This window comes from Salvia hispanica, chromosome 2, assembly GCF_029641045.1.
Source record: "Salvia hispanica isolate PSC_SH4W2 chromosome 2, Shi_PSC_v1, whole genome shotgun sequence".
NCBI lineage: Eukaryota > Viridiplantae > Streptophyta > Magnoliopsida > Lamiales > Lamiaceae > Salvia > Salvia hispanica.
The window spans coordinates 52,485,650-52,509,065 of NC_142693.1; the positions used below are offsets into that span (position 1 = coordinate 52,485,650).

General features: G+C 37.5%; 1 long non-coding RNA gene across 1 annotated transcript; it reads right to left on the minus strand.

Moving 5' to 3' along the window:
- Window positions 1-4,211: 4,211 nt before the first annotated feature.
- On the minus strand, window positions 4,212-5,660 carry LOC125202326 (uncharacterized). Its single transcript, XR_007173077.2, has 4 exons — window positions 5,474-5,660; window positions 5,368-5,406; window positions 5,206-5,298; window positions 4,212-4,464 (listed from the first exon to the last, which is right to left on the minus strand). It is a non-coding gene; the product is annotated as an uncharacterized LOC125202326 (long non-coding RNA).
- Between the last annotated feature and the right edge of the window lie 17,756 nt (window positions 5,661-23,416).

Sequence of the window (23,416 nt, forward strand, 5' to 3'; positions counted from 1 at the left end):
ATCCACAATGTCAATAACTAATATGAAATCATATAAAAATATTCAAGAGTTTAATATAATCATTATAAACTGTACCTGTTCATTTATGATATCAACAATAACATTTGTTGCCTTGATTGCTTCATCATTGTTGCTGATTTCAAAGTCAGTACATACTTTTGATAATAGATGCAAGGCATTTTGTGTTCTTAAGTCTATATCAGTTTCATCTTCTGCTTGAATTTCAAACTCACTTTTCCTGTTCTCAAATCCTATAATTGATGTTTCAATATTGACATGTGCAGGAGATTCATTTGTTGGTGATGTACTATCAGCTTCATTTTCTGCTTGAATTTCCAACTCACTACTCCTGTTTTCAAATTCTATAAGTGATGATTGATTATTGACTTGTCCAGGAGATTCAGTTGTTGGTGATGCCCTATCAGCTTCAACTTCTTCTTGTATTTCCAACTCAGTTCCACTGTTCTCAGATTCCATAATTGATTCTTGAGTATTGACATGTCCAGCATATTCAGTAGTTGGTGATGACCTATCAGCTTGAACTTGTACTTGAATTTCCATCTCACTTCCTCTGTTCTCAGATCCTAAAACTGATGCTTGCTTGTTAACATGCTCTAAAGCATTGGCTTCTTGTTGTTGGAGAGATAGGGATGCTGTGTGTGGAGATCCTAATACGGCTGTCAAGATAGGAGAGTTTGATTCATTATCACCATCACACATCATGTTATCCTTGCTTTGTTCATCTCCTTCAACAGTTTGTCTGACCTCTTCAGGATTATCAACTGGTGATGTAGGTAAATTTTCTCTATTTCTTTTTTCTACAGCCTGTTCAAAAATTAGTTCAACAATGTATCAACAAAATGATGTATTAATTTAAATATAGGTTGTTTATGTGCTTACTTTATCGAAGAAATCTCCCAATCTGAAAGTTGGAAATTCATTCAAATCTTCAAGTGTTTCGTTTTCTTTTTCAGCATTCCGTATTGAGTCAAATACCGCTTTCCAGTTATCAACAGCAACATTGTCGTCTATATGAAATGACTGGGACAAATGCAGGAAAGTGTCACTCACAGATACGACCGGAGATTTCTGGTTTATCGATTTCTTAACCTGAAGAAGTAGCTTCATGCGTCGCCGATTTTGACTGCTGTTCCTCAGCTTCAATCGATTTTTCAACCGATTCTTTCCGATTTTCCTCTTCGTTCGTCATTTAGATCAGCGAGATTTTCAATGTTTTTGCTTTGAATTTTGAAAATCACCGAGTTGTTGCAGATTTTGAAGGACTCGAAGTGTATAAAGATCAGCGAGATAGATTTTTTACGAGAGATTTTAGAGTTTGAAATCAGTTTGGATGTTTCACGCTTTTTCTATTTATGAAATTACAATTTTACCCCCTTGTTGACATAATGTTGTATTTGTTGACATTTTGTTTAGCTTGTGGATTAGTGGCTCATATTGCATCTCATTTCTCAATTTAGCTAAATAATCTCAACCTAACAAGACCCTATATATATATATATATATATATATATATATAGGATTATATTCAATGTCGAACAAATTTTAATGACTGAACTAGAGAACAAATCTTGTCCACCCATTTTATAATCTTATGGTCATAATTAATTCTCTCAAATACTATTAAATATTGTCTACATGTATTATAATATTGTGCAAGTAACGTGTGGGGGGGCTTATTTTGTAATTGTAACTTTGGCAGTTATCTTATTTTCCTTGATTTCAGACATGTTAATATGGAAATGATTTTCAAACGATTCTAATTCACTCTTCATTTGCAATTCAATCTGCAAAAATATTCAGACATGTTAATATGACAATGATATTCAAATTATTCTAATCTAATCTTCATTTTATTAGAAATGAGCTACTCACCCCTTAAAGGGGAGGGTTATCCACACTTATATAGATAAGCTAGGATCATCACCAAGCCGATGTGGGACAATGATTTGAAGAATTTAACACGCTCCCTCACGTGTGGGCCGGAATGACACATCGGACTTCCATCACGTGGGTAGGCAAGAGAAGAGATAAAGAGATAAACCATCATCGACTTGGGCCCCTGCTCTGATACCATATTAGAAATGGGCCACTCACCCCTTAAAAGGCCTCGTAAGGGGGAGGGTTATCCACACTTATATAGATAAGCTAGGATCATCACCAAGCCGATGTGGGACAATGATTTGAAGAATTTAACACATTTGCCATTGAATCTGCTAATATATCAGTCACACGATCGAACAATCCTTCTCCGACATTTGAATTTTTACCAAACACAACAAATGCACGTGGAACTGATTCAAAAAAAATCACAAAAATCAAGGAAGATGAGTTACAATTGACGGCTCGCTTTTTGATTCTGAATCATTGGAGGACGACGAATGCGATCCAGGTTAGTTGTATCAATATTATATTTTTTTCTTATGTTGTTCGACCAACAGCAGTTATATATCGAATGTTAATGGTTCTTCGTTTTTATTTAATCTTTGAATAATTTTTTAAATTTGTTGTTTGATTGTAGCATTGAACTATTTTACAGTTCGAATGTATTGTGTTGTTGTTGTAATGAACTGGTTTTCATTTTGAATGAACAATGTTATTGTATGCATAATCTTTTTCTCACTATGTTTTTTTATTCTTTTTAAGTTTAGTTTGAATTATCGTGTTTTTAGTATTATGCTCGTTTTTGTGAATCATGTTATTATTCATTATGTGTTTTAGCTGGAATGGCGTCAATGGTTATTTGTTTTGGTGTATGACCGTAGATATGAACTATTTAACACGTGGAATGAACTTTTGTATGGTTGTAATGAACTTAATTCTGTGTTTTAGTTTGAATGGCGTCAATGGTTATTTGTTTTGGTGTATGAGCGTAGATATGAACCATTTTGTCCTTTGAGATGAACTACTGTATGGTTTTAATGAATTTCATTATGTGTTTTAGCTGGAATGACGTCAATGGTTATTTGTTTTGGTGTATGAGCGTACATATGAACTATTTATCACTTGGAATGAACTATTGTATGGTTTTAATGAACTTCATTATGTGTTCTAGTTTGAATTGCGTCAATGGTTATTTGTTTGGGTGTATGACTATGGATTTGAACTTTTTGTCATTTGGGATGAACTATTGTATGGTTGTAATGAACCTTCTATAATTTCTGAAATCAATTTTTGTTAGTAATAATATCAGTATCATTTATTTAGTCTTATGGAACGTTTTAGTTAATAATATTAATATTCATTCTCTATTTTTATATAGCAATAATCTGTTTGTATTATTATTATTAATATTATTATTATTATTATTATTATTATTATTATTATTATTATTATTATTATTATTATTATTATTATTATTATTATTATTATTATTATATATCTCAGTGTCATACACCAATGATAAGTGCAAATTGAGAATTTCTATGGGTCTCAAGCGGCTAGTGAAATAGATGTCTATCCTCCTGACAACGTCAAAATCAAGGGTTCGGAAAAATGGCTTATTTCACGCCTTGAGAAAGCTATGAAGATGAATGGGAAGCCAGTCATAAATGTGCCAGATGTGGCGAGGTTGGGAGTCATGATTCAAGGAATTGTTACAATATAACGAGCCAATAGAAAAAAAAGTGATTTTGGATCCCTTATGCTATCATGTCTCTATGTAATTTCAAAATTGTAAAACTGTTTTATTTTTACATAGTAGAACTTATCTGTGATTGAAATGAATCGTTTTACATACGTGCTGAAGTATTTATGCAATTTAATTTCAAAGTTTTTTTGGTTTAATTTAATCTGTACTGGAGTTCAATATAGAATGACTTTTCCAATTACTATTCTGAGCCAAATTATATCATAAAGTTTCGGCGTGTTTATTATGAACTTAATTTTTTATAAAATTAACTAAAGTTTTCCATCATTATTGTCATTATAACAAGAATTTGAATTGCTATGAATGTGCTTATTGTTGCAGTTGTTCTGCAATGATAAAATATGTCATATATTTTAATTTTATACAGTTCGTTATACTATAAAATTCTTTTGTTTGAAACAAAATCTTGCTGCAATGAAGTAAATATGTGCACTTGATGCATTATTTTAGATATTTAATTGACAATTCGATTGAATGTGTCGGTAATTTATTTCCACACAAGAAACCAATATTTAACGTCGGTGAAATAGGTGTACACAAAATCAGAACATAATTCAAATCGGTAGCATTAATTTCAAGAGTATGGTTCTATCGAAACTCTAAAACATTAACCAACAATTACATTACTTCTTCTTTAGGTAATATGCAATATTTTTTCAACATCAATATCATTGTATATGCAAGCCTCTTCGTAATATCTTGCAGTGATGCACTTGTTGTTGAGGTATTCATGATTGTTTACTGCATTCATCAAGGTTGAACAATATTTGGTTCTCAACCTCTGCAGTACTCCCTCCCTTAATCACAGCCATGGTAAAAACACAATGTTCAGTAAAAGCAAACTGAATTACATGAATTAAATATATAACTTTTATAACGACACAAAAAAGTATATACAAAATAACATTTAATGAATCAAACCTTTGGAGGAATCCTATTTAATGAACTTCATCAAACAGAAAAATTAATTCATAGTGTCCAGAAATCCCTTCATGCTATACAACAAACAATTCACGTTGCAAACATGGGATGAAGAAAATTTAACAATCAATTCACATTACAATCAATCATGTTATACAACAACCAATTAACATTAAAAACTTAATCTAAAGCAAATTTACCAACTCAAATTTACCAACAGAAATTAAACAAATTAGGAATTAATGAAACACACCTGTTAAATTTTTTGGAGAAATCCTATTGACAAAACTTCATCAAACGGATAAATTAATTCATATTGTCTAGAAACCCCTTCATGTTATACAGCAATCAATTCACATTACGAACACCTCAAACAGAAAAATTAATTCATACTATCTAGGAATCCCTTCATATTATGCAGGAATCAATTCACATTATAAACTTAGGATGAAGCATATTTACCAACTCATAGTTTCTAACAAAAAGTTCCAGACCACTCAGAAAATCGAAAAATTGACAACTTAAGCAGTACAATTTTTTTTATAAAATGAAATTTTAACAATCTTAAATCACAAAAAAAGAACACATAATTAAACCGTCAGTTAGGGTTAGCTCACCGGAATTTTTGGGTTCAGTAGCCTGAGAGTTTATTGTCCGTTTTCATTTCGCAGTACACTTATTTTAAGGGTTATCATTCACCTGTTGCATCCCTGATTCGACAAATCAATAGAATTAAAACCTTCTAAAGTAGAACTAATTAGAGTTAAGGTAGATCTTACCGATACCAGATGTTGTGTTCGAACGGAAATGCCGCCCATCTATAATAGTAAAGATTAAAAATTATGCTTTCGAGGAATGACTAAAAGTGTAGAAATAAACAAATACCTTTGGTTTCCGTCTTCCTTATGCCAACCATGGTTAGAACTTGATGATAGCGAGACTTGGAGGGAAGAAGAACTTGTTGACTCGGATGGTGAAGACGATTGCATTCGCCGCTCCCTGAATCATTGAAAGAGGGAAGAAAGTGGGGGCTCTGAAAATTGATAGAAGGAAAGTGAATAGGTGAAAATTAGTCATCTTTTTCCGTCTTTGCATTTTCACAATTTCACCTAAGCAGCAGAAAGACCAAATTATCCCTTGGCTGAAGTGATTAATTTACTGGATGAATAACGAGAATGAAATATAGTTTATTCACATCTAATCCATCAATTTTTGAATCCTATGCTCAATATTTAGTCTCTAGTTCTACACTAGGAGATGTTGTGCATATAAGGGGACCTATATATGTGATCAATGTCGAACCCTTCTTAAATACCGAACTAGAGACTAAATCTCATTCACTCATTAATCACATCGAATGGTTATTAATAATTATACATTGTCTCATTTTTTTATTTAATTAAAATGGTAAAAGGGTATTTCCGGAATATGCAGTTCTTCCTCCCTTCCAAATCCAACCCACTTCTCTCTCTGCAATTCTCTCTCACTATTCCCGACCCCAATTCCCTTTCGCCTTCAGCATGTCTCTCTGTAAGGACAGCCCCTCCGTCGCCATCTTTGGAGTCACTGGTGCGGTCAATCGGGAGTTCCTCTCATTATTTCAGACAGAGACTTCCCTACGGATCCCTCAAGTTGCTCGCCTCCAAACACTCCGCCGGAAAATCGATCAATTACGAAATCGAGATTACATCGTCGAGGAATTGACAGAGAACAACTCCGACGACGTTGACATTATCGGTTCAACACATGGATGATTGTGAATAAGGAGATGCAAAAGGAGATAATTGATAAGGTCATGGGGCCATAGGAAATGGGCTGGAGAGGATGCCGGACGAGCTGTCATTGATGGCCAAGAAGAAGAAGCTGCAAGAGTAGCGTGGAGAAGGCTGATTGAAGGCATTCCAGAATGGGGAAGAAGTGTGAAAATCGTCATTATTCAGATTTCTATATTACTTCATTTAATTAGATCATTACTTCATTTTATTAGGTTATTACTTCATTTGACTAGGTCATTTTATTCACCTAAGTCACAGATTTAGGGTAAACAACAACTATGATGTAGTTTTACATCTATGGGTCTCGATTGTTTGCATATTACTTCCATCGGATTTTTGATGACTCTATCTCTCTCACTCTTTGAAACGTTGGGGCTTTTGTTTGAATCCTAATTTGTTTTATAGTTTTTGAATTCTAGCCAAATTGGCTGTTGTTTTGAGTTGTGCATATTCCACTTTATAAGCTTTCAACCTTAATTAGTTTATCCAATTTAGCATTGGAAAATCTCCATCACGAGGAGGCTTGATATTTTTGACTGAATTGAATAAAAGTGAGAAAATAATTCTGCCAAATCCACGACATTTGAGTTATATCATTGTGTTAATCTTTGTGTGTGCTTCTTCTTGTTTCTTGTTTCATATTGTTTAGTTGTGATGCAAATTATTGGCAAGCATACAGTGCAAAATAAAAATACTACTTGGGAGTATTTCTTCAAAACAGAAATGCATATATTGCTTGATTCGGGCTAGAGAAGCTTTGAGAACAATTTATCGTCATCCGGTTTGATTTTGAAGGATTTCTGGTGGAAATCGTCGTTGTAGATTGAAGGAATTTTTGGGAGTGGAGAAGAACAGTTGGAGAACTGCATTGTATGACGAATTAATATTGTAATGAACTAAATAACGCACTTGATGAAGTTATAACCTCAAATAATGAAGTGATATGGATATAATTGTATTATATGCATAGTTTCTGAAGAATTATAATTTTAATGAACTAAATAACGCACTTGATGGAATAATAACATCAAGTAATGAAGTAATATGAATTGAATCATGTTGTATGCATAGTTTGCGAAAAATTATATTTGTAATGAACTAAATAACGTACTTGATGAAGTTATAATCACATGTAATGAAGTAATTAACCACTGAAATGAAGTATCAACCTACTGGAATGAAGTAATAAATTACAAACAAATAAATGTATCATTATATCATCAGAAAATAAAAAAATGAAGTAATAAATTACAAACTAATAGATGAAGTGATGAAACTATCTGAAATAAGTAATAGCTTGATGGAACTATCTGAAATAAGTAATAGCATGGTTAAATGAAGTAATATATAATGAATGAATAATATTAGAAATGAAAAGAACCAAATGACTATTAATATTGACGTATAACATATTGTTCTAATAAATTGAAAAATACCAGTGCATAACTTATTTCTAGTAGGTATTACTTCATTTTAGTAGGTTTTTACTTCATTCCAATAGGTTTATTACTTCAATCCAGTACGTAATAAATTGAAAATGAATATATTTTTACTTCATTCTAGTACGTTTATACTTCATTCAAGTAAGTGTATTACTTCATTTCATCCATTACGTAATTAATTGGAAATGAACATATTTTTACTTTATTCCAGTAGGTTTATTACTTTATTCAAATGGGTCATTACTTAATTCATTTAGGATTTTAGTTCATTCCAATAGGTATTCACATGATTCAACACATGTTTCTTTCAAATTCATTGAACAAGGTGTTTTACTTTATTAATGTAAAATAATAGTACAATTTATTCCAGTAGGTTTATTACTTCCTTCCAAAAAGTTACTACTTCATTATACTAGGTTTTTACTTCATCCAATAGGACTCCAAATTCTATAAATATGAACTATAATGTTTACTTCACCCCCAAATTAAATATGAACAATGAAAAAAGAACTATCAGCCCCAAATTAAAGTATGATTTCTAAGACTAGTAAAGTATGCTGACATGCTCTGAGTCGAATTAATGCGGGCGGTAACAGCAGTGCATACTTTTCTGTTTGATGAAGTAGTAATTTCGTAAAATGAGGTAATAAAGCATTTGTAATGAAGTAATAGATACTAAATATGAACTATCTATTAACTGTGTTGCATGGTTTTAGGGTTTTAAGATTTAACTCAGCTGCTGACTTGTTTGCACATTAAAATGAACTACATATTCTTTTTAATAAAATAGTAAATTGATAAGATGAAGTAATAAATTATGATAATAAAGTAATATAAATGATCTGTTTTCCTATTAACTATAATCTAGTTAGTATGGAGTATTGAATTCATATAATGAAGTAATAAGTTATGATAATGAAGTAATATAAATGATCTATTTATACAGTAGGTTTTATTACTAAAATGAAGTAATAATACATAATAATGAAGTAAATCACAGTAAAAATGAAGTAATAAAACATTATAATGAAGTAACATCATTAACTGATGTGTTGTTTGCACATTAAAGTATGCCATCAATTCGACTCTTATTGAACTAAATTGTTGTTATAATGAAGTAATAACACAGCTGAATGAACTAAATTGTTGTTATAATGAACTAAATTTGTAGGCATAAATTGTTTGTTTTAATTTTTCACTAACAGTAGTTTGCATGTTTTATATCAGTGTCATACTTACCTGACTGTCCATCCCAACTGAAGCCCTATATAGGACATATTTTTCCTAAACTTGATGATGCTACTGAGTTCTATAATAAAGGTTAAATTTTGTAAAAAGGTTAAACAAATTCAAAGTGGAATGAAGTAGTAATCTACTGGAATGGAGTAATTAACTATTGGAATGAAGTAATAAATCTACTGAAGTAATAAACTATATTATGGAGCAGACGAGGAAGAGTGATCACTACTTTATTCATACGTACATCTACTTTATTCTTTGCGTGTTAATTCATGATTGGTTGTCAAATCCACATTATTTGAGTTACTTCATGATTTGTTGTGTTAATCTTCGTGTGTGTTAGTTCTTTCTTGTTTTGTATATTTTAGTTGTTATGCAGATTATTGGAAAATTTATACATTGGAAAATAAAATACTACTCGGGAGAATTACTCGAAAAAGAAATGCATATATTGCTTGATTCGGGCTAGAGAACAATTTATCGTCATCTGGTTCGATTTTGAGAGATTTTTGTTGGAAATCATAGCGGTAGATTGAAGGAATTTTTCAGAGTGGGGAAGAAAGGATGGAGAACTGTGTTGTATGTATAGTTTGTGAAGAATTAGTATTGTAATGAACTAAATAACACACGTGATGAAGTTATAAGTTCAAATAATGAAATAATATGAACTGAATGTATTGTATGCATAGTTTGCGAATAATTGTAACTGTAATGAACTAAATAATGCATATGATGAAGTTATAACCTTAAGTAATAAAGTAATATGAACCGAACTGTGTTTTATGCATAGTTTGCAAAGAATTATAAGTGTAATGAACTAAATAACATACTCGATAAAGTTATAATCACATGTAATGAAGTAATATGAACTGAATTGTGTTTATGTATAAGTGTGCAGTTGGACTTGTACCTGTATTGACTAAATAACTTAATTGATGAAGTTATAATCTCATTTAATAAGGTTGTGAACTGAAGTAATAACCCACCTGAAGTTCGATGAAGTAAAAAGCTATTGTGATGAAGTGATATACTTGTTGGATGAAGTAAATGCACGTATAAATGAAGTAGTGATCACTTGTCCTCATCTACACTTGAATCCTTTATATCATTGGTTTATAAACTTCATCTCGTAAATGATTTAATTCATTTCTTCTGTACATTACTTTGAGTCAACATAAAACAAGATAAGAACTATTGATAAATGATTGCCCAACAGAACACTTATCATGATAATCTTAATCATATACTATATATTTTGTTTGGTAAGAGATTGGAAGGTTAACAAATAATGAAACAAAATGCATAAAAGTACTTCGTTAGTAGAGTTATTATGTGTTTTTTGAAATGAGATTTTATTTTACCTTCAAAAATTTAAACGACAACAAACTATACGAATACATCATAATAAATACCGTGGATGTGGAAATACCTTAATAATGCAGACACATATAGTTTTCTTTAAATGCATAGGTTCAGTATTAACATATGAATAAAAAACTTCATACAGTCTATTCACTTTAAAGTTTGCAAAAAGTTAAACAGATTCAAATTCAAAATGGAATGAAGTAACAAAGTATCAAAATGAAGTGGTTAACTACTGGAATGAAGTATCAAACCTATTTGAATGAAGTAATAAATTACAAACAAATAAATGTATCACAACATTTTTAGAAAATCAAAATCCTAACAGGAGAATATCAATAAAACAGCTCATTACTTATAGTTGCTTTTTCTTCTCATCTGCTTTGTCACAATTCCTTGAATGCCGACCAACCACGTAGCATTTGGCAAATCTACGACCAAGCTTGGACAAATCCTTTATTTCTTCATTTGGCAAATCTACGACCAGGCTTGGACATATACTTTATTTGGCAAATAAAACAAAACATTGGTGTAAAACATAAAATCTAACTGTTGTTAGTCAAAAATTATAACAAACACAAATCAATCTGGTATATAATAAATTAAAAATGAATAGATATTTACTTCATTCTAGTATGATTTTACTTCATTTTAAAACATTATTACTTCATTGGACTACGGTTATACTTCATTCCGGTATTTGATCAAGCAAATGCCATATACATACGAAAATCCAAGTTTCCCTACGTTTTCATTGTATAAGAATTAATCAAACCTCTACATTCTTTGAAACATTTCTACGAACACATCAAAGGCACAACTCCAAGCAACCATCTCTTACCTTAGACTGCTTTCCTCTTCTACTATGTCTCTTCATGCTCGAATCACAATTGAAACCCCACAGATACTCCAAGCAAATAGGCAGTTTCACCTTCGGTAAACGATTTGCGAGTGTCAACATTTCGAGTGCAAACTGATAAGGCTAATTTCATGCATTGGTTATGTAGTGAAAAACATCACATTTCTGCTGGATCTAACAAGTTTTGTTAAGCCAGGTGTGTGTGTAGCGCTAGATCCAGGAGATGCTGGAGGAGGATATCTAGCGAGGAGCAGGAACGGAATCACGAGGAAAAGCTAGAGGAAGGAAGCCAAAAGCTGAGGGCAATCAAGTCAATCAATACCTCGCTGGGCCCCACCTCGAAGCTTATAAATAAAGGAGTGCGCAACAAGAATGGCAGATCGGTTACACTCCACACACAGTCACGCTCTTAGCACACACACTAGGGATATGGGAAATTTGGGGTGGTTTTCGTTTTCAGGAGTCTCGTATCAGTGCATCACCGTCCCTTGAGGGCGAAGAAACAATTGTTCTTTTAAAATTTCTGTTTGGTACTCAGTTCAGTCTCGAACTTCACGTTTGGAAGTCGAGCTTGTTGTTTTGTTGCTGAATCAGTTTATCCGTTCTGTTTACGTTTGATTTGCCTTGATGAAGTTGGATTTCGTGTTGATTATTATGACGCTTGCTATTTTGGTTTGTTTATTTGAGATGTTCTCTTGAATTTGTTGCTGAATATTTTAGGAGATTCGAGAATCGTGGTATTGAAGTTGTGTTCGGTTGGATTTTTGTTCGGATGCTTGGATCCGGAGTGGATTTAGCATCCGAAGTGTGGATCTGAACAGGGGAGGTGAAATTTGTGCATGAGATTATGGGGATTTTGTTCTGCTTGGTTTGCTTCGTCTAGTAGTGTGATTTCCGTCGTTGTTTCGTTTACCGTTAAAATTATGTTTCCAATCTACATCTGAGTTTGTTTTTCTCGATCTCTGCATTTATTTGTGTTCGTTGAAGAAGATGAAGTCATTTTCAGTTGATGCTTTAGTTAGTTAGGCTGCAGATTCGATTCTGTCCGTACTTACCTTTTTCAGAGTTTGGTCCCCACTTGATTTAATCTCCTTGGTCTAGATATGTTCGTAGAAGTCCCAGATCTAGTAGTTGATTTGACTTAGTTCTTATGCAAAATTCATTTTCGCCTAGATCTAGCAGTTAGCATAGCGTACTTTATTTCCAAATTCACTTAGTTAAATTCCTCAACCCAAAATATGCGTGGCAGCAGCCAACCCAAAAATAGTTTCCAATTCTCTACGCATGTATTTTACGAGTCCATCTCTGTGGGATCGATCCCTACTTCCCTGTGCTAGTTTAGTATCTGTGGTTGAGGGTTTTGAAGGTTTGCTTGCGTACCAACGACCAGACTTCCAGTCTTGTGAGTCTCTAGACCTTGTGATCTAGTTGATTTACTGGATCTAGGAAGTGTGTAATTAGAAATTGATAGGATACAGCAAGCAGAAAATCAACTCTTCAAATGGCGCCGTTGCCGGGGATGGATGGCGTAGTTTGTTTATGTGTTTAGAGATTTGGTGTAAATAGTTTTAATCTTTTGAATTTCGCTTTTGGCAGTTTATGAGCAAGGGCTCAAGGTCAGGAATCTGGAGCAACCCATCTTGGTCAAGGAACGTGCAGTTGAAGTGGCAAGTTAAGGAATCAACATCCGCCATAACTACCAGATCGGGGTTGTCAACTGTAGATCCATTTCCGTTTGAATCAGGGAGTGAAGAAGAGTGGAATTCATCGGGGAAAGAGGATTCACGGTCGTCGTCAGAAACTGAGCATTCGGAAAGGGAGGAAGAGGAGTCTGTAATGGCAAACTTAGTGGACCTAGACCCAGAGATTGGTTCGCTAACTGCACATCTCGACGGAGAGCCAGCTCATGCCATAGTGTCAAATCAACGTCAGCGGTCTATTGAGATCAAGACGAATGTGCTGGGCGTTTTACCTACATTCTCTGGACGGAGGAATGAGTGTCCTTATGAGTTTTTGAACGAGTTTAGTAAGCTATGTAGCATCCAGAAAAGGCCTAACGAAACTACCGAGGAGGACTATCGCCTGCGAGCGATTCCATTTGCATTGAAAGGAGAGGCAAACACTTGGTTGCTGAGGCTTCCACCTGACTCGATCACCACATGGAGGGATTTCAAATTGGAGTTCCTGGACTATTTCTTTCCGTCCAATAAGACAAACGCTTTGAAAAAAGAAATTCAAGAGTGTAAGCAGGACTACGATGAATCTTTAAGCCAATATTGGTCTCGGTTTAAAGGCCTGCTTGACGCTTGCCCAAATCACAGGATGACGGAGGCTGAAACATTTTATCTATTCTACGAAGGAGCAAATCCTGAGTCCAAGGACTTAATGAATTCCTCGAGCGGGGGGAATTTCACCAAGAATAAGGCAAGCGAGGCACGCGAGATTCTGGGAAGATTAATCGACGCGAAGAAGGCGTATGACTGCCCGCGTGCTATCATGAGGAGAAGCTCCGCGAACACAGTTAAGGAACGAGAAGGAGAAGAGGTTAGAGACAGAATAGATCGACTGGAGAAGGCACTGCTAAATGCCATTGAAAAGAAAAATACCCCTGGGTCGACTGATAAGGAAAAAAACCCAGGTCAAGAGGAACATCAGCTTCAATTTTACAATAATCCCTCACTCGATGGAGATTTCCAAGCTCAAGTGAATGCAATGGGGAATTGGAATCAAAGTAATCAAAATACCAACTGGAACCAGTGGAAGATTAAGGAGGCACCATGGAGGGACAATCCTTGTTTCAGATGGGCTGAAGGGAACCAACAACCACAGTCACAACACCCAGGTCCAGCGGAGAACCAGCAGACATGGCCCAGCCGGAATCAGGAAGGACCACAGCATAATTCTAACTGGGCAGGGAAGCAGCAAGAGGGGCTGAACAACTGGAATTTCCGTAACCAAGGGGATCAGCATAACTGGAACAACAGGAACCAGAGCAACCAAGGGAATTCTTATGTGCCACCGCATCAGAGGAACAATTCAGGAAACAATCAAAATTTCCAACAGAGTCACCCAGGTCCAGCAACCCAGTACAACAATAATCAAGGAGGTCAGGGAAATTTTCGCCAGAACCAGGTGGTTGGAACCAATCAAAATCAAGGATTTAATCCCAGTTCAATTCAAGGTTTCCGACCACAGCGGAATCTTGATGACATGGTGCATGATCTGGTAAATTCCCAACAACACATGCAGAATAACATGCAGGCTAACAATGACGTGGTGCACAAAATTCAAGATGCCCAGCAGGAGCAGAAGTCTGCCATGGACATGCTGGCAAAGCAGATGTCCCAGTTGGCCACGTCGCTGAACGAAATGCGGGGAAATGAAGGGAAATTGCCTGCCACTGTCAAACCACCAGACCGAGCAAATATTAGTCAAATTACCTTGAGATCGGGGAAAGGCTATGAAGGACCGAAGCAAGTGATAAACGAGGAGACACCCTCACAGATGAACGGAGAAAAGGGGAATCAGAAGTCTCGAGGAGATGATCCTGGACTCAGAGAAATTCCTATACAGGATGACCTCCAGGAGGGAGATTTAAGGGGATCGATGCCTCGACTAAGTGACCCATTTTTCCTTGATCCAGAACCTGAGTTGGAACTTAAAGAGGGAAGCAGGGAGACAGGTGCAGCCCCAGCAGGGAGTTCCACGAATGCAGTAAAGCGACCCAAACCATTCCCATATCGAGGAGAAGCCAAGAAAAAGAAAGATGATACTGAGGACCTTGTGGAAATATTTAGTAAGCTGGAGATTAACCTACCCTTTTTGCAGGCTCTGAAAATACCCACCTTCAGCAAGTTCATCAAGGAATTCATAGCAGGAAAAACCAAACCTGATGGGAAGATTGTTATAGGAGAAAATGTATCCGCCGTGATACAAAAGAGGAGGATGCCGTCAAAGTGTACAGATCCAGGTATGTTCACTCTTCCTATTTCTATAGGTGATATTAAAATTGAGCATGCCATGTGTGATCTAGGTGCTTCGATAAATGTCCTACCGCTGTCAATATATAAAAAATTGGTGGGAGTCAGTTTGGTCGATACTAAAGTAGTGATTCAGTTGGCCGATAGAACATGCATATCGCCTGAGGGAGTATTGGAAAATGTCATAGTCAGAGTGCATGATTTCCTATACCCAGCTGATTTTCATGTGATAAAAATGAGGGGTAATGAATCTGCTGAGTCTAGTGGGGTGTTACTGGGGAGACCCTTCCTTCGCACCGCGAAGACTGTTATTGATGTGTTTGATGGAACCATATGCCTGGACTATCATGGGGAGAAATACACCTTCAACATTGAAGAAGCTATGAAAAAACCGCTTGATGTTGAAAACTTGCATGTTGTAGATGTAATTAACCCCCTAGTCCAAGAATATCTTGAGACTGAACTAATGCAGGAACAGTTTGACAATTCGGAGCTGAGCCAGACTGTAGAAAAGGAGGTGACAGGATGGTGTGAAACTTTTTTCACACAGGACTTGACAGATGATCAGATCAATGAAGCGATCATGGCATTCTGCCACCAGCCACTATCATTCCAATCAGCCAGATCTGTTCAGGAGAAGAGCCCAGACGAGGGAGCGAATCTAGAGGAAATGGCGCCAAGAAGTAAGGCGGAGAACCCTTTACCTCAGGAAGCCATCACACCGAAGAAGGAGTTGAAAACTTTGCCTGAAAATTTAAAGTATGCATACCTGGAGGAAGGAGAAACTTGTCCAGTGATAATTAACAGCCGCTTGACTGAAGACCAAGAGAGTGCGCTGCTGGAAGTAATAAGGAGGAACAAGAAGGCCATAGGGTGGACACTTTCTGACCTAGTTGGAATTAGCCCTGATCTTTGCATGCACCACATCAGACTAGAGGAAGGGGCAAAGGCTCGGCGTGATCCACAAAGGAAACTGAATCCAAACATGAGGGAGGAAGTGCTCAAGGAAGTTCTGAAACTACTGTCCCTTGGAATCATATACTCTATTCCAGATAGCGAGTGGGTCAGTCCGGTTCACATGGTACCGAAGAAATCTGGAATACAAGTGGTGAAGAATGACAAGAACGAGTTGGTGCCTACTCGACTGGTCACTGGATGGAGGATGTGCATCGACTATAGGAAACTAAATGAAGCCACCAAAAAGGATCATTTTCCTTTACCATTCATTGACCAGATGCTAGAGAGGCTGGCTGGCAAACAGTATTTCTGTTTCCTCGACGGATATAGCGGTTATTTCCAGATTTTCGTGAACCCAGAGGACCAGGAAAAGACCACATTTACATGCCCTTTTGGAACTTATGCCTACCGAAGGATGCCATTTGGTCTATGTAATGCACCAGGTACATTCCAACGTTGTATGATGAGTATTTTTTCGGATCTACTAGAGGTATGCATCGAGATATTCATGGATGATTTCACTGTATATGGAGGCTCATTTGATACTTGTTTAGCCAGCCTTGACCTAGTGCTGCAAAGATGTCAAGAGAAACATCTAGTTCTGAATTTTGAAAAATGTCACTTCATGGTAACTGAGGGGATTGTTTTAGGTCATGTGGTCTCTGAAAGAGGAATACAAGTGGACAAGGCAAAGGTGGAAGTGATTGCAAAGCTACCTTACCCTACAAATCAAAAGGAAGTTAGAGGATTCCTCGGTCACGCAGGGTTTTATCGAAGGTTTATCAAGGACTTTGCAAAAATTGCGCAACCACTCACTCATTTGCTGCACAACGATGTGGAGTTCGAGTTTGATGAGGGATGCAAGAGGGCATTTCAATTGCTCAAGGAGAGACTAGTGTCCGCACCAATTATCAGGGCACCGGACTGGAATCACCCTTTTGAGATAATGTGCGACGCGAGCGATTTCGCTGTGGGAGCCGTCCTAGGGCAGAAGATAGATGGGAAAAACTACGTAATTCTCTATGCGTCCAAGACACTAAATCAAGCTCAGAAGAATTACGATACTACGGAGAAGGAAATGTTGGCTGTCGTCTACTCGTTCGAAAAATTCCGCCCTTATCTTCTTGGGTCAAGGGTTATTGTTTTCACTGATCATGCAGCAATAAAGTACTTGCTAGCTAAGAAAGAATCAAAGCCAAGGCTAATTCGATGGGTCCTACTTCTACAGGAGTTTGATTGGGAAGTAAGAGACAAAAGAGGAACAGAGAATCGAGTGGCTGACCACTTGAGTAGAATTCATCAAGGAGATACGGACGAGGCTATTCCCGATGTTTTTCCCGAAGAGCATTTGTACTATATGGACGAACCACCTAGACCGATAAGCTGGGAATCTGTCTTAGTTTTAACCGGTCCAGGAGAATCTGATCGAGGAAAGCGCGTACGTAACGCAGAACCATGGTACGCCGACCTGGCAAATTACTTGGTCACGGGAGAGGTGCCAAGTTCAGAGGAAGCTTCCCGGGCCCAGAAGATGAAGCTTAAAAGCGAAGCCAAATATTACTTCTGGGATGATCCTTATCTTTGGAAGATGTGCGCAGATCAGATAATTCGACGCTGCATTCCTGAATGGGAACAAAGAGATGTACTCCATCATTGTCACTCCTTGGCGTGTGGAGGGCATTTCGGACCAAGGAGAACCGCAAGGAAAGTTTTAGACAGTGGATTCTACTGGCCTACATTGAACAAGGATGCCTTTGAATACTGTCAATGCTGCGAAAGATGTCAACAGACAGGGGGAATCTCGAGGCGAGATGAGATGCCCCAAGTGCCCATAGTGATTTGCGAAATTTTCGATGTCTGGGGGATGGATTTTATGGGCCCATTTCCGTCGTCATATGGAAATGCTTACATATTGGTTGCGGTAGACTACGTTTCCAAATGGATAGAGGCGAAGGCTACGCCCACTTGTGAGTCTAAGGAGGTGGCCAAGTTTCTAAAGTCAAACATCTTCAGCAGATATGGAGTTCCTAGAGCGATTATCTCAGATCAAGGAACACACTTTTGCAACCGCACTATTGAAGCGCTCATGAGAAAATACGGCGTGCATCATAGATTGTCTACACCATATCACCCCCAATCGAATGGGCAAGCTGAAGTCTCTAATAGGGAGATAAAGAGTATTCTGGAAAAATCAGTTAACACCACAAGGAAGGATTGGAGTAAACGCCTTGACGATGCTTTGTGGGCGTATAGGACTGCTTACAAGACACCAATCGGGATGTCACCCTATAGGTTGGTGTTTGGGAAAATGTGTCACTTACCCGTGGAAGTGGAGCACAAGGCATATTGGGCCATTAAGAAGATGAATATGAAGTCTGTGGCATGTGAAGAAGAAAGGAAGCTGCAATTACAGGAGCTGGAGGAACTACGGCTAGAGGCATTCGATTCAGCAATGTGGTACAAGGAAAGAACGAAGCTCTGGCATGACAAGAACCTCCGGGTCAAGGAACTTCAGGTGGGGCAGAAAGTACTTCTATTTCAGTCCAGACTCAAGCTAATGCCAGGGAAGTTGAAGTCAAAGTGGGTAGGTCCATATACCATCGTTGGCCTCCGCGCACACGGAGCAGTGGAAATCCAGGGAAGTGCTCCTAACTCGGTCCCTTTTCTTGTTAATGGCCATCGATTGAAAGTCTATAGGGATAATTCTGAGCTATGCGTAGTGGAGGAAATACCACTACGTGCGCTCTCAGTTATCACTTAGCCAGACAAAGGAATATTCTCGATAAACTCCTGGGTCAAGAGAAATGTTTATGTTTTTACACACTGATCCAGGGGATTCGAGAATATTCAAAGGTAATTGTACATAGTTTAATTGCTTTAGAAGACAAAGAAAATCCAAACAAAATAAAAATTCAAAAATTTCCAAAAATATTTTCGAAGACCCAAACTCAAAGGGGGTTTATGTCTCGTACTTTAACCTTGACCCAGGAGTCTGGGGTCTTCATATTTTTTTAGGTCGCGGTCAAGGGAATCAATTAGAGGAAGCTGAGGAGGCCATGCCAAGTGAAGAGGTGGAAGAGCTTAGGAAGGAGGTGCAGGACATGAAAAAGGAAATGCAACTGATGAAAAAGGAGATGATGAAGGAACTCGGGGGAATACAGAAGGAACTCAATGGGAGTCGGGAAGAAGTAAAAGTTCTGAGCAGCAACGTAGCAGATTTGGCCACGAAATGTGCCAAACAAAGTGAAAGAGTGGCGGAAGCTGTGGAGATATCTACGCGGATGTTGAAATGGCTGCATCAGACGCTTCCCTTGACCCAGTCGAAGTCGACTCCTGGGTCAAGTGGCGAGGCACAGAAGATCATCCACAGCAGTCCCTCGATCAAGCCATTCCAGCAGTTGACCACCCCGACTATTCCCGAGAAAGTTCCAAATCCACCGAGGACGAAAATGCTAATGAGGAAACCAGGACTCGATCAAGCTGCAGAAGGAAAGGAAGAGCTGGAGCAACCAGCGAAGAAGAAAGTGAAAACAAACCGCCCCAGTGTTCCACCACCGTCTGGCTCTCGCGGGAGCCAGCCCCAGAAATGAGCAATTTCCCCAGACCAAGTAAATTTTAGTTTTTGTGTTTCTTTTTCTGTGTTTTATTTCCATGCGTTGCTGTGTTTTATGCTATCTTCTCCCACTTAGCCCAATGCTTGGTCTAAGTGTGAGAAGTTCTATGTTTTCTGTTGGTTTATTCTTCTCCCACTTAGCCCGTTGCTCGGTCTAAGTGTGAGAAGTGAAATTGTTGTTTAATTCTGCATTGAATTCTCTGTTTTCCCCCCTTCACGACGATGGCTTGAGGACAAGCTTGAGTGAAGTGGGAGGGGGAGAGGAATCAATGCAGTGTTATTATGCTTTGAGGAGTCGTAGGTCTAGGGGTGTGTCGCATGAACTAGTGGATATAATACGGCAGATTCCCTTAGGGAGAGCAATTGAAAATAGGAGGTATTCCAACTTAGAAGCCTGATTCTTTAGTAAGCCGAACCAATCTGAATGAAGCGAGAACGATAGTAAATGCCTTTACTTGCTCAGTTGTGAAGCCCTACTCTAGAGGTGAGTTATAAGCCTGTGATAACACTTAGAGCTAACATATGTCAAAAGTCTGCCACTGAATGCTGAAGGAAAAGAGAAGAAAAAAAAAAAAAAATATAAATAAAAAAGGGGGAAAGGAGAAAATATATAATCATAAAATCTGGAGGTATAAGCTGGACGAAGTCCAGAGGAGGAAATAAAAAGAGAGAAAAAAATCAAGGAGGTATAAGCTGGACGAAGTCCAGGAAATCAAGGAGGTATAAGCTGGACGAAGTCCAGGAAATCAAGGAGGTATAAGCTGGACGAAGTCCAGAAAGAAAAAAAAAAAAAGAAAAAAAGGGGGATAGTGACGGAGGATAGAAGGAGGAATTCTCATAACCCGAGGTTTCAGTGGTTTGGCAATAACTTAAGAGAGAATCGGTCCTAACATCCCTGGTAAGGAATGAGCGATCGAGTGAATCTAACAATTGGGGAAGTAAAAGGCTATCTTGACGAGCTGACAGATTGGCTAGGTAGAGGGGAGAAAAGGGCCTATTTGGAGGAGTGCAGCCTGTTGGATTGACCTTAATCTTGTGGGGACGGTTGTCTAAAAGTTGAAACCAGTTCATGCATATGTGTTTATGTGTTTTCATCTTATGTGATTATGTATTCTTTGTTTTAGTGTCTAAGTGTAGTAGTTTTGTCTAGAGTCTGTAGAGTCGGTCAAGGGGATAACCATGCTTGAAATTCGCCTTATTCTTCTTTTCTTCTTGTCTTTATACTTGAGGACAAGTATGGTTTAAGTGTGAGCAGTTTGATAAGGCTAATTTCATGCATTGGTTATGTAGTGAAAAACATCACATTTCTGCTGGATCTAACAAGTTTTGTTAAGCCAGGTGTGTGTGTAGCGCTAGATCCAGGAGATGCTGGAGGAGGATATCTAGCGAGGAGCAGGAACGGAATCACGAGGAAAAGCTAGAGGAAGGAAGCCAAAAGCTGAGGGCAATCAAGTCAATCAATACCTCGCTGGGCCCCACCTCGAAGCTTATAAATAAAGGAGTGCGCAACAAGAATGGCAGATCGGTTACACTCCACACACAGTCACGCTCTTAGCACACACACTAGGGATATGGGAAATTTGGGGTGGTTTTCGTTTTCAGGAGTCTCGTATCAGTGCATCACCGTCCCTTGAGGGCGAAGAAACAATTGTTCTTTTAAAATTTCTGTTTGGTACTCAGTTCAGTCTCGAACTTCACGTTTGGAAGTCGAGCTTGTTGTTTTGTTGCTGAATCAGTTTATCCGTTCTGTTTACGTTTGATTTGCCTTGATGAAGTTGGATTTCGTGTTGATTATTATGACGCTTGCTATTTTGGTTTGTTTATTTGAGATGTTCTCTTGAATTTGTTGCTGAATATTTTAGGAGATTCGAGAATCGTGGTATTGAAGTTGTGTTCGGTTGGATTTTTGTTCGGATGCTTGGATCCGGAGTGGATTTAGCATCCGAAGTGTGGATCTGAACAGGGGAGGTGAAATTTGTGCATGAGATTATGGGGATTTTGTTCTGCTTGGTTTGCTTCGTCTAGTAGTGTGATTTCCGTCGTTGTTTCGTTTACCGTTAAAATTATGTTTCCAATCTACATCTGAGTTTGTTTTTCTCGATCTCTGCATTTATTTGTGTTCGTTGAAGAAGATGAAGTCATTTTCAGTTGATGCTTTAGTTAGTTAGGCTGCAGATTCGATTCTGTCCGTACTTACCTTTTTCAGAGTTTGGTCCCCACTTGATTTAATCTCCTTGGTCTAGATATGTTCGTAGAAGTCCCAGATCTAGTAGTTGATTTGACTTAGTTCTTATGCAAAATTCATTTTCGCCTAGATCTAGCAGTTAGCATAGCGTACTTTATTTCCAAATTCACTTAGTTAAATTCCTCAACCCAAAATATGCGTGGCAGCAGCCAACCCAAAAATAGTTTCCAATTCTCTACGCATGTATTTTACGAGTCCATCTCTGTGGGATCGATCCCTACTTCCCTGTGCTAGTTTAGTATCTGTGGTTGAGGGTTTTGAAGGTTTGCTTGCGTACCAACGACCAGACTTCCAGTCTTGTGAGTCTCTAGACCTTGTGATCTAGTTGATTTACTGGATCTAGGAAGTGTGTAATTAGAAATTGATAGGATACAGCAAGCAGAAAATCAACTCTTCACAAACCACAGATCACATTTCGACTTGAATAGGTTTGAGATGTCGTCAATTGTAGAAGAGGAAGTTGTGGAGTCATCGATTTCGGCAGAGAAACAACGTTTGAGCATTGATTTGCTGTAGAAATGAGCGTCGATTTGCGGTAGAAATGAACGTCGATTTGGAGAAGAAGATTAGTGTCGCTTTGTAGAAGAAAATGCGTCGATTTGTAGAAGAATTCTTCGATTTGGAGAAGTATTCTTCGATTTGGAGAAGAAGAGAGCGAGAGAGATGTGAAAGAAGATGCACGGCGTGAATGAGGAGAAGCAACGTTGAAATTTTTACCCTAGATGTAATTTGACCGAAATACCCCTGATTTGAAGTATATTACTCACATAATGAAGTAGCGAAATTCATGAGGCATGGTTTAATCTCATCCATTAAAATCAAGATCTAAGGGCCCTAATTTGGTCTCTAGTTCGGTCTTTAAGACTGGATTTGTGAATAATGGGACTCTATATATATATATATATATATATATAGAGGGATGTATTCAAATACTTTTCATATCTTTTGTCCTTTTTCCTTCTTAATCCTAGCCCCACGATTTTGTCATCTGACGGTTAGATTAATGTCACGTGTCATTTAATAATGCACATTTTCACAGCGGCTAATAATGCAACATTATAGACTAATAATGTACATTTTCATTCTAATAATGCACAGCGGCTAATAATGCAACATTATAGACTAATAATGCATTGATCACAACCATCCAATTCAAGGATCCAAGAGCTGAGATTAAGAAGGAAATAGGACACTTAGGGTGCAAAGGAGCCTAACGCACCCCTATATATACAGGGATGTACTAAGATAACAACCCTCTTTATTGTAACACCATACCACCATTTTAGGCCATTGGATCTGAAAATCGTGTGCTTGTCATGCTGCCACGTGTAAAAACACGGAGGGGTAAAATAGGAA